The 13,081-nt window shown below is 52.5% G+C and overlaps 1 pseudogene; it reads right to left on the bottom strand.

The window, feature by feature from the left end:
* The window catches only part of LOC125629614 (tripartite motif-containing protein 10-like), a 176,279-nt pseudogene that overhangs the window by 119,116 nt on the left and 44,082 nt on the right, over positions 1-13,081 (bottom strand).

A 13,081-nucleotide genomic window follows, 5' to 3' on the forward strand; every position in this document is an offset into this window, starting at 1 on the left:
GCGAGAGGGGCGACAGGGGAGGTTTCAGAAGGGGCTGGAGTCCATTTCACACCCCGATTCCCCCCTTAGCTCTCTCCCTGCAGACAGACGCACTGGACTCTGCTACACTGGGTAAAACCATCAGTGACTTTATTACAACATAGACCGGCCCCTCCCACCAGGGCTGAACCCACAGGGGCACTTTTAAACCCTCCCAGGACAGAGTCCTGTAGCCAATTATTTTAGTTTTTTTGCCATTTATTGTTATGTTATGATTGTTATGATTAATTCATATGTTATGTCATATATAATCATTTTATGTTAAATAGAGTAAAATTGTAGGATTATAAAAGTATAAGGTTGATTAATAGTAGAAGGGATAGGTATGCATTAGGTATCTAAGTAAGCAGGATTGAAACACAAGGTCCACAGGCTGAAGCTTGTAAGATTTTAGCTTAGCCATATTAGGCCTTGGAGCAAAGAAATGCTGACCTCAGTATGTCACTGAGGAATGACCCAGTGCCACAAGTGGGTAATATTGTGAAAAATTGGCCAGAAGATTAATTTTAAATCACAAAAATGTTGTAATGGCATATCTGTCTGCAACATGTGTCTTAACCACAGGGTATAAATTGTGAATCAGTGCTAATGAGAATAAATAGAACCTACCTGACCAATAGAAATTGGGGTCCCTTGTGCTTCTGGGGAACACCAATCCAATAAGAACAAAGAGGGTTGACACTTTCATGAACGTGCACAGAATGTAGGTATAGTCGGACTCACCATATAAAAAGAGGGTGCCCAGATTAGGAAAACTGAATTCCCTGTAGTGTGACTGGGAGCGCATCCGCCACACTCGCCAAGACAGGGTTACACCCACCTTATGGATAGCAGAAGTCCGGCACCCTAGGCCAGACTGGGCATGCTCCAGATGCTGAAGCAGTCTAGAGGGAGGAAGCCAAGCTCATTCTGGGTTGGAGGCTGGAGAGAAAGGACCTGGGCTGGTCGGTCCTGCTGAGGACTGGCTACAGCCACAAGGACCAGCTTGGACCCTGCAACCGACAGAGTCCCAGAAGACTCGTGGACTGCCTCACCAGGGACAACGGCAGGAAGTGACCCAGGGAGGGTGATGGAGGGGTATCTCCCATCCAGGTAAGCTCAGCGTGTTTTAGTAGGATTCTCTGCTGAGCCAGTGGTTCTGCCACTGTTAGGGCCCTGGGTCTCCCCTACCTGGGCTGCCAGCCCCCCTTGCTGGTGGGTACTGGCCTCTAGGCCCCGCCACCCTGCACCAAAGGGCTGCGCGCTAGTAAGTCTGGCCACTAGGCCATGCTTCCCCAGGCACTGGGGCTATGGCCTTTGCTGTGGTCCTTGGACCCTGGGCTAGTGGGGTTGGACACAGACAAGCAAACTCACCGGTGGTGTCCACACACCCACTTCCCATCCCCTTTCGGGACAGGGTGTGCATACACCGTGACATATGGGAAAACTCCAGCAGGAACCATCCCTCCACTGATGATCAATCCATGAGAGACCTACAGACTGTAACACTATCTAGGAGGATGTGAGTATAACTATGTTTGTAACTCATGCATAGGTCTGTATGGAATTTCTGTATGCTTGGGTACTCATAACTTTAATAGTTACTTTAATAAAACTTGTAAAACGGCACTAGACCTTGTACTTGTGAATGTCTGTGTGGTCACTGCCCTTGGTCTTTGTGTTCCTAGAGATGGTAAATCTGAGGCAAGTAGCAGAGGTGACTTTCACTCTATTAAGCTTGAAACTGTAGCCACCAGAGCCGAACCCAGGGTGGTGTGATCCCACACACTAAATTCACTTTAAATAAAATAAAAGGCTACAGTCTCTAAGACAAATGCTAGAAAAGAGCAGAATCAAAGGAGCCACTTTGGGGGATTCCTCCTGACATTGGCCCCGAGGGCAGCGCGTGCCCCCCGCAGCGCGGGGACTCGGCCAGGGCAGGAACTGACTTTTCCTCTGACAGCTCCTCCCCTTGTTCCCAGGAGAGTCAGTCTGCCCAGGGGGATGCAGGGAATGGATCCGGGCAGGGCTGGGAGTCTCCCTCCCCACTTCTTGCTCCTGCTGCCCATTTTGGTCTCACCATTCCCCTTCCTGTCTCCTTCCCTCTCCCCTCTGCCTGGGAGAACTGGGGACTGTCCCGTTCCCATGGGCGTTCACTCTCCAGCGTGAGCCTGGCTGTGTCACTGAGGGCAGCAGCTCTGGGACCTGCAGACACATGCCCTGAAAAGAGTCCTTTGTGCAGAGTCACTTTCCTGCCCGGCCCCAGCCCTTTCCCCCAAGCACCTGGAAACTCTGGCTCAAGAGCTGACATTGGCAGAGCCCCGGGGCTGCCCCAGGGGGCTAGTTCCAGGAACATCAAAAGTCCCCACCTGGGCTGGGCACAGAGGGGGCTTAATGAAGGTCTCTCCCTGGCACAGACCCCGCTGCGGGAGCAACAGCTGCTCAGTCCGGGCCCCAGATCACAACGCAGGAGGCAGCATCAACTGACCCAGGGAGCTCAATTAACTCCCGGGTGCTAATATCATGAGCAGACAGAGACAGACACCAGCCTCCTCTTCCATAGCAATAGCCAGGCCCCCAGCCCCCCTTATGAGGACAGTTCAGCAGCTGGGGATTTCATTTGCCCACCTGGACTCAGACCAGAACAGAACCAGAGAACCAGCTTGAACCAATATGCTTAACTGACCTGGAACCAGACTTGAACCATCATTTTTCATCTTAGGGCTTGGCTCCACTTGCGAGTTAGAGCGCATGGAAGGAGCCCCGGGCGCACTAGCTCACTACCCGTCCACACTGGCAAGGCAGGTAGAGCGCTCTGACTCCATGGCTAGAGCGCGGCTGGTACTCCACCCCGGCCAGTGGAATAACGTTCTGTGCACCCCGGCTGGAGCGCCGCGGCGCCAGTGTGAATTGAACTCAGGGAAAAACGGCTACCAGTTACAACAAAGTTTCAGCAGTTTTTCAGCTCAATATTTGATAAAACAAAACCTACTCTGATCTCACTTTCATTGTAAAACAAGACAACAAAACAACACCCAGGCATGTGAACAGCCTGTCCCGGTAGAAGGAGAAGAGAAGGGGGCAGCCCACAGGAGCAGGGAGTGGGGGGGGGGGCAGACAGGTGGGGGGCTCCCTGCCCCAGGAGTTAACATTAACTCTTCAAGCTCAAGGGAAAAGGCTGCTCAATTCTTCTTCCCCTTAGACAGGCCTCCTCTCACCCATCTCCACCCCTTGGGGCAGCTGCTCCCTTCAATGGTGACAACCTGAGGCAGGCCCCAGGCCCCAAATTCTGTTCCCCACTGAAGCAAGCCACCACCCCGCCCCTTCTGGGGCACTTCCTGGTAACTGGACCATTCTGGGGTGTCTTGAACCAGAACTGAACACACCGACTGCCACTGAACCGAACCAAACCAAACCCCAATTCCACTCCTTGCGGCTCGCAGTGACTCTGGTTGGACACCGAATCGTATGCAGAAATCAGACCAGCCCCTGTTCAGTCCTGTCACCCCAGAAGTCAGGGACCCCCCTCTTTAAACACAAATAGGAAGTTGGGAGGGGGGGAGGGGCAGTGGGTGGACATTTGCCTTGTAAATTCGCAGCCCTTGGGGGAAGTCTCCTGCCCACCCCCTACCCCTAGTGTGACCACTTTTCAGAAGGCAAAAGTGGGACCCTTGCGGGAGCCCTGCCCCCTTTCCCTGAGGCCACGCCCCCTGCTCCGCCTCTTCCCCCTGAGGCCCTGCCCCCTGGCCAGGCTATGATAAGAGCTGCCCAGGGAGCCCAGGTCACTGCAAGGAGTCCTGACCCTCCACCTGCCCTGGGCAGGGGTGCTTGAGAGCATCCCTTGGCCCGTCTGCCCACCCCTCAGGGTAGGTGGAGGGTCTGGGGCTCCCCAGTGCAGCCTGGGAATCTCTTATTATGGCCCAGATCTAGCTTCTGGCCTGGCCAGTGGGTGGGGCCTCCGGGGGGGACAGGAGGAGCGGGGGTTCGTGGCGAAGGGGGGCTAAGGCCCACCTCAGCCCCACCCACGGGGAACAGGCTGGCGCTGCCCCGGCCCAGGGAATCCGGGACAAATGGTGTCCGGGAGTCCTTCAGCCCAGGACCGGGGCTTGAACTCTGCACTTCAGGACTGTCCTGCCCAGTTCGGGGGGGACGGTCACCCTGCCCATCCCCCACTGCTGGTCTGACCATTTGTAGGGACCATTTGTAGGGCAGCCCCCTCACCCTCCCTTACCCCACGGGGCAGGGGAGCTGCCTTGTATCTCTCCCCACCCCTCTGCCTGCAGCCCTCTCCCTGCCCCCCTGGCTCTCCCTTCCCCAGCCAGTTTCCTCTTGCTCTCCCACTCTGCCTCCCCCCCCACACCCCCCCACAGTGCCACCGCTCACATCTTCCCTCCATTCCCGCCTTGTTCCCCCCCGCCCCCCCCGCATCGCCCCAACCTCCCTTCAGTGTAACCACTGCCCCGCCCCCATCCCATCCTGCCCCCGGCCTCACACATCCCTATTCCCCCCCCAATCCCCCCTTATCCGCACCCCCCCCCCATGTGTGGCTGTCCCAGCCCCCCCGCCCCGCACACACCGGGAGCTGGCGGCAGCTTTCCCGGGCCCGGGGCAGGGAATCGCAGCCCGCTCCGCGGGGAGCAGCCCGGGGCCAAACCCGCCCCCTGCAGCCCGGGGGTGACGGGGGGGGAGCGGGTCTCTCTTACCTTCCCTCCGAGCGGGGCCCCCCGGGGCAGGGGCAGGGGCCGGGCCGGGAAGGGGCCCTGGCCAGGCTGGGGGCTCTGCCCTGGGAGAGGCTCCCGGGGAGCAGCGGGCAGGGCCCGGCTGGAGGTTCCCCTCTCCCGGCTGCAGCCCGGGCTCCGGGCTCCCAGCACCAGCCGCCGGGGCTCGGGGATCTCGCCGGGAGCCAGAGTCCCCGCAGCGGCTGCGAGTCACTTCCTGCGGCCGGGCTGAGCCCCGCGATCCTCCCCCCAGAGCCGCCCCCCAGCCGCTCCTGGGTCCTAGCGATCAACGCACCGATCTGCAGCCCCCCTGCCCCAGACCCTGCCTCTTATGTCACTAAGCCCTTCAGGGTTGACCGGAAAAGGGTGCATTGTTCTATGAGGGCAACCACGATCAGGCCTGACCAACTCACTCCTCCTCAGACACTGCTTTCATAGTGTTTATCCACAGTGGGTCATGGGAGGTCTCTAATACTGGTCCTCAGGATCATTGCAAGAAGTGTGGGGGGATGATATTTAAGGAACTACGTTTATATACTGGAAACTGTTGTAAAGTCTGAATCCAGGCAGGGCTGACAAACAGGGTTTGCTGGACCAAGAGATATCTAGTCATATCTCTCCCCAGTTCGCATGTAGATGAAGCATTGTAAGTCCTGTTTGCAAATAGCAGTGGTTCTCAGCCAGGGGTAGTTGTACCCCTGGGGGTACACAGAGCTCTTCCAGGGGGACATCAACTCCTCTAGATATTTGCCTCGTTTTATAACAGGCTACATAAAAAGCACTAGCAAAGTCAGGACCAACTAAAATTTCATACAGACACTGACTTGTTTATTCAGCTCTATATACCAAACACTGAAATGTAAGTACAATATTTATATTCCAATTGATTTATAAAATGATGTGGTAAAAATGAGAAAATGTTCAATAATAGGGTGGCTGCAATGCTTTTGTATTTTTCTGTCGGGTTTTGTAAGCAAGTTGTTTTGAAGTGAGGTGAAACATGGGGGTAGGCAAGACAAATCAGCCTCCTGAAATGGGTACAGTGGTCAGGAAAGGTTGAGAGCCACTGACATTTAGGACCAACAGAAAGAGCACACTGGAGAACCAACAATGGGGTCGGGGGGGGGCACTTCAGCGGTTTACTGGACACCTGGAGGAGAAGAACATCACCCTGCAATCCTTCAGGAAGCAAACAGGAGAACGTGTTTTGCATTCATGGAAAGGGGGATCCCAGCAACGTTGGCTGGTGACCTTGGGAGAATGTTTTAGCCATGGATTACACTTGTTAACGTTAAACTCGGACTATATGAATCCTGACAGGTTTCAGAGGAACAGCCGTGTTAGTCTGTATTCGCAAAAAGAAAAGGAGTACTTGTGGCACCTTAGAGACTAACCAATTTATTTGAGCATGAGCTTTCGTGAGCTACAGCTCACTTCATCTGATGAAGTGAGCTGTAGCTCACGAAAGCTCATGCTCAAATAAATTGGTTAGTCTCTAAGGTGCCACAAGTACTCCTTTTCTTTATATGAATCCTGTTATACCTGGTGTTTGACGAGTAACCTGTTGGTCTTATTGCTTCACTATCTCTTAACCTTAGTTGATAAACTCCTGTTTGTTTTCATTAAAATGCATATCTCAGTGCTGTGATGTTATATTGGCACTGATCCTCAACTGAATCTAACAAGCTGGTATTGTCCCTTTGGGGATGACTTGCCTCAGCCTTTGAATTTGAGTGTCCAGTGAAGAGGGGCTGGACACTACAGAAGGACACTTCAGAGGAGTTCAAGGGCAAGGTTGCGCCTAGTGTTAACCTGCCAGGCAAAGTAAGGACTGGCAGAGCCTTGGGGAGTTTGGGTGCGGAGCTGAAGGCTGGGGGTAACAGGAAACTGAGGCCCGTTAAGCGGAAGTACGTTTCCCTTGCACTGAGGCAGGGGGTAACAAGGAGATTCACAGTCTGGGGCACCCTGAGAAAATGTCACAGCCGGAACCTGCAGCCTGTGGAGCTCAGGGATGGTGAAATAACACCGCCAAGGGGCTTAAAAAACCAAGCCACCTCCAATGCTGAGGATTCCACAAGCTCCCTTGGAAGCTATTCCAGAGCTTAAATATTCAGATGGTTAGAACGTTTTCCTCATCTCTACCCTAAATCTCCCTCCTCGCAGCTTAACACTTTTACTTCTCGTCCTACCTTCAGTGGCCATGGAGCACAACTGATTCCCAGTCTCTATAACAGCCCGTAGCATGGCTGCAGACCATCGCCAGTCTTCCTTTCTCAAGACTAATAGATCCATTTTTTTAAACCTTCCTCCACAGGTCGGGTTTTCTAAACCTTTGATCATTTTCTGTTGCTCTCCTCGGGACTCAATCCCATTTGTCCTCATCTTTCCTAAAGTGTGGTGCCCAGAACTGGACACAGGACTCCAGCTGAGGACTCCCCAGTGCCTAGCAGAGCGGGTCCCGCAACTTACATACCACACTCACGTTAATACATCCCAGAATGATACCAGTCTTTTCCGCAGCTGCGTCAACGGGTGACAGCCAGACAGCGTCTGAGTGACTGCATTACAGACCATTCCCCCTCCCCCCCATTATTCAGTACAAGAGACACTGGGGGTTTGAGAAACTAAATTCTTCTTTATTCTTTTCAAACCAAGAAATAAAACCTAACCCCCTCCCCATCCAACGCCCAGCTCGGCAGGGTGCATTTCAGCCCGAGTTCAGCACATTGCTGCTCCAGCCACACACGTGCCCCAGGGAAAGAGGAACAAGTTAAAGCTGGTAGAAAAACACAATCCATGAGAGAGGCATTTGCCCGGCATCCTCCTCTCAGCAATGGGGAGACGCCAATCCCTCTCCACATCAGTTCTCTTGGAGCATCATTGGTAGTCCTTTAGAGTTCAAGGATGACTTCATCCAGCACTCGTAGGACATTTCCTCTCTCTCTCTCTCTCTCTGGGACATGTGCAGTGAGTTCACAGTTCTCAGCTTCAGCTCTCTGGCTTGCAAGAGCAAACAGTGCCCTTTCAAGGCCCTGTACACCCACCCACTCTCTCCCCGTCCCGCTCCTGACTGTATGTCACATCTCTGCAGGGATCAGGCAGTAACTTCCTTACCCATTTCAGGGTATGTCTACACTGGCAAGGTTCTGTGCAGTAAAGTTACATCACCGCTCAGAGAACGCTGAAGGGAAACCGCTGTTGTGTGTTCACACTGTCAGCTGCGTGCGCAATAGCGTATTTACACTTGCGGTACGTGCATCGGTATTCGGCGGGTGCACTTTGGGCACCTATCCCAGAGAGTGTTGTACCAATAAAATAAAAACCAGCAGGATCTTATTAAAGGGAAAAAGGCAAAATACCACATTTATTGTGAATACAGAAAGAATCATAGTAAGCAGTTAGTTATAGTTATAACATTCCATTCAATCTCATATTTATTCACACATTCATTCATACACACACACACACACACACACACAGGTTCTGCAAGGTTGTTATCATAGTTACCAGCCTTAGAGTTGCTCATGCCAAGCCACTGGCCAGGTGGCCTGGACATGAGGAGGGAGCAGGGCCTTGTCAGATGCTCATCTGATGCTCCTGGAAGTTGGTTTGCAGAATCAGACCCCCCCCAAAAGTTCTCACTTTTTAGAGTCTATTTTTATAGGAATTTCTTCCTATGCCAGTCTATGGGAATTGCTTCATCATGCTGTTGCTGAATCAATCAGCAGATAGCACATTCCTGACGGCTCCAAGATGTTATCTTGTTCTTTGGTTCTCCCATTCTTGAGGCTGTTGGGTGGATTCCAGTCTGCCCTCCGGGGGGTCCTCTGGTTATTTCCACTTGACGCCTTCTTCAGCCGATGGACACTGGATTCTTAGGCTGGCACCTCCCTGATCATTCAGTTATTATCCACACCAAGCATCCATCCACATACATCCTCTATCTCTATTTTAATCACAATTGTTAATACAACAAAAGGGTGGGGAGTCTCTGGGTGTTGTTTCTGTTGTTAGAGTATTGCTTTGAGTCTCTCTCTCTGTGAATTGCTTTGAGAACAGACTCTGTCTTAGAATGTACTAACACAATTAGCAGCTTGCAAGTTTCACACATAGAGGGAGAGAAACAGTACCAAAAACCAAGAGACTTCTTAATTAGTAATACCCTGGAATTTAAACTATGGGGAATCAAACTCATTTGTGATTTTAATACAGAACTTCTTTAATATGATCCAACAAGAGCATCTCTCCCTCTTCTGCCGCTAAGTGTTGTGGGAAGGCGGAGGGGGTCGCGGGGCATCCTGGGTCCTGTCCCAATGCCCCGTGATGCATTGCTTCGCTTCCCAGCAATCCCTTGGCTTCCATCCACATTTGGCACCATCTTTCAACCGTTTGTTTACTGCACACTCTGCCTCATCGGTCTGCAGGAATGAATCCTGCACTGCTGACCAATATACTGCTCGCTCTCACTAACACATCACAAGTGGCCGTGGACTTATTCCTTAAACTGCAAAGGCAAGAGGTGTCCGACATTGATCTCGCCACATGCAGTATCTATGACTTGCAATTGCCTATGGCATTCACGCAGGTGCTGACCACAGTGGAACACCACCTTTGGGCTCAGGAAACAAGCACTGAGTGGTGGGATCACCTCGTCATGCACGTCTGGGATGACGAGCAGGGGTTGCAGAACTTTCGGATGAGGAAAGCCACATTCATGGGACTGTGTGATGAGCTCGCCCCAGCCCTGCAGCACAAGGACACGAGAATGAGAGCTGCCCTGCCGGTGGAGAAGCGCTTGGCGATTGCACTGTGGAAGCTGGCTACTCCAGATTGCTACCGATCAGTCGCTAACCAGTCCAAAGTGGGAAGTCGACCATTGGACTCATGTTGACGGAAGTGTGCAGGGCCATTAATCGCATCCTGCTATGAAAGACCGTGACTCTGGGCAACACGCGTAACATTGTGGCTGGCTTTGCACAAATGGGCTTCCCTAACTGCGGAGGGGGGATAGATGACACACATATTCCAATACTGGCACCAGACCACCTAGCCTCCGAGAACATTAATAGGAAGGGGTATTTCTCCAGGCTCTTGTAGATCACCGTGGGCGTTTCACGGACATTAACGCAGGCTGGTCTGGAAAGGTGCATGACGCACGCATCTTTCAGAACACTGGCCTGTTCAAGAAGCTGCAAGCAGGGACTTTCTTCCCGGACCAGAAGATCATCGTAGGGGAAGTTGAAATGCCCATTGTGATCCTAGGAGACCCTGCCTATCCCTTAATGCCGTGGCTTATGAAGTCATACACTGGGAACCTTTACAGCAGCCAGAAGCAGTTCAACAACAGGCTGAACAAGTGCAGAATGACTGTTGAGAGTGCTTTTGGCTATTTAAAGGCCCACTGGTGCTGCCTATATGGGAGGCTGGAGCTGGCCGATGACAATATTCCTATGCTTATAGCTGCATTCTGTACGCTCCATAATATTTGTGAAGGGAAGGGTGAAAGTTTCACTCAGACTGGACCGTTGAGGCTCAGCGCCTGAGGGCTCCATTTGAACAGCCAGAGACCAGGGCTATTACAGGGGCACAGCGCAGGGCTTAAGGCTCAGGGAAGCCTGGAGGAAGCAATTTGAAGTTGAAAGCCACTAACCTTTGTTGCTATGTCCGGGAGTTCAATGCTTGTAATGCTAGGAGGTGATTGTGCTGTGGTGGATGGGGGAAGGGAGGGTCCCAGGAAGAAGTGGGGTCCCAGGACGGTTAAAGATTTGTGTATGTCCAGGTATCATATGCAACCTTGTTCTTTGGAGTAGAGTGACAGGGCATGTGCGGAATGCAGCAGGTACTGCCTGGAGCCAGGATGTTGATAAGAGTGTGTTGGCAGTGGGGGGGGGGGGGGGGGGAAGGAGCATGGGAAAGAGTTTTGCGACAGCAGCTGCAGGGGCGGGTGGGAGCAGAGCTGCTCGGTTTGCAGTCCTATGAGCACCTGCAGCATGTCCGCTTGGTGCTCCGTAACGTTTTTGAGCTGCTCCGTGGCTTCTTTCTGGCCTGCCGCATTCTCCTTTTGGTCCCTCTTCTCGCTGTCCCACCATTCCTTCAATTATTTTTTTTTCTTGTTGTCTTCCCTATTTTTCTGTGGTCTCTTTCTAATCCTGTGCAGCCGTTCAGCCAGCGATAAGGAAGAGGGAGGCTGGGCTCCCAAGGTCAGATCTGTGAAGCCAAAATGCACCATTTTACAGAAGCACTATTGTTTGCAACACAGAGAGCACCGAATCAGGGTTTAAAAACACAGCCACTATTCACATACCTGTCACTGACTGGCTGACCCCAGGCAAACAACATGAGCAACAAGACCCCCAAAATGGTGAGTAACCATAGGGGCATGGGAATTCAATGTTCCAGGACAGTACTGTGCAATGGGCACATGTAGGATGACCAGATGTCCCGATTTTATAGGGACAGTCCCAATTTTGGGGGCTTTTTCTTATATAGGCATCTATTATCCCCCACCCCCGTCCCAATGTTTTACACTAGCTATCTGGTCACCCTAGGCACGTGGCTCTTGGGGAGAGCCAGCACTGTAGGGGGGCATTAAAATCATTACTGTCCCCACATTTTCCACAGGCAGTCTTCATTATGGAAGATATCTTGCAGCTGAGGGTGAGCAGGGAATCAAGGGAAGGTCTTCTCCAACACTGCGTCTTCTGCCCTTGCCCTTATGCGGCTTGCTTGTGTGCAGCAATGCTTCCCCTCCCCCTCCCCCCGCACCCCCCCAGCGATGGCTGAGTGGTGCGGGAACAGTTACCCTTAATGGGGCAAGAAACAAAGCAACTCTGCCAAAGAACCTGCGGCAGCGGATTGCCCAGTATCTCCATGAGAGTTTCATGGAGATCTCTGAGGTAGATTCCCATGAAGTGAGGGAGTCCATCAACACCCTGTTCTGCCGCTTTTCCTAGGCATGTGGTGGTAAGCGCATCGCACAGATGCAGGGCAGGCTTCTGCAAATCGCTCCCACAAGCTCAGCACACAGACACAAGACGGCCTTCTCCAGCCCTCCTACCCGCCAACAACTCACTTCAGCGATTCCCAAAATCAAAGCCACTTACCAGGGGCCTCCTGTCCTGTTTCCGCCTCACCAAACTCCAACCGCTGTGACTGGCTGGCCACCTCCAGGGTAGAGAAGAGCTCGTGGCTTCATGCATCTGTGAACGAGTCATCCTCTGCCTCTGCGTCCCCCTCCCGCACCACATCCCCGTCCATGATTTTCTCCTGGCTCAGTCCACTCTCGACTGTCCCCTGAGCCGCCAAAGTATCCGCAATGGTCTCTGCAGTGGTGGGGTCGCCGTCAAGTATCACATCCAGCTCTTTGTAGAACCGGCAGCTCACGGGCGCAGCACCAGAGCGGTGGTTTACCTCCCACGCCTTGTGGTAGGCGTTCCGCAGCTCCTTCACTTTGACCCTGCACTGCAATGGCCCCTTTCTGTCATGCATCGTGAAATCTGCCCATAGGTATCATAATTCCTACGGCTGGAGAGGAGGAGAGACTGGACAGTCTCCTCTCCCCAGATGCTGATGAGCTCAAGCAGCTCGGCATTGCTCTAAGGGGGGGGATCACCTGGTGCATGGAGCAGGCATGGTCACCTGGACATATACGCTGAGACCACTGCACGCATCACCGAGCAAACAGGAAGGGGACTTTCAAAGTTCCCAAGGACTTTAAAGGGTAGGGCTGATGGTTGGTCACCTGAGGGCAGGGCAGTAGAGTTCAAACTGATGACCGCAGAGGCGAGAACAGGCGTTGTGGGACATGACTGGAGGCCAGTTGCAATGGTGTAATCGCCACGGTGTTCACACTGACACCCCGGCATTGTAGCCCGGCGCAGAAAGTCGTACGCCTCTCATCGGGGTGGATTTTTCACTGCACTGCAGCTGCGCAGTTTCTGCACACAAAGTAGCTTGGCCGTGTGTGCACCTCTGCAGCTGGAGCGCAAAAAGCTGCTTTACTGCACAGAAACTTGCCAGTGTAGACAGACCCTTCGTCTCTAACTCTCGGAGTGCGTATCCAGCACTCGCCCTCAGTGTTTTTGTGGCTAGATACTCATCATTTTCATTGTTCTAAGAACAAGAAAAATCTCACGACAAAGGCTAGGGAAACGTGAAAAGAAAATCAGAAAGGACTATTTTGGAAAGTGATCATTTGTCTTTTGAAGTCCTCAATAAATCCGAGCTCCATCCTGTCAGAATAATTTAATATCAAAATACATGACAGAACAGCCTTCACCAAAAAGAGAAAAACCCACAATCCAGGGTGGGCTACAAACCACTTTCTCGTTCATGAAGTGAAATCC

This window comes from Caretta caretta, chromosome 14 (assembly GCF_965140235.1).
Source record: "Caretta caretta isolate rCarCar2 chromosome 14, rCarCar1.hap1, whole genome shotgun sequence".
In the NCBI taxonomy this organism is placed as follows: domain Eukaryota; kingdom Metazoa; phylum Chordata; order Testudines; family Cheloniidae; genus Caretta; species Caretta caretta.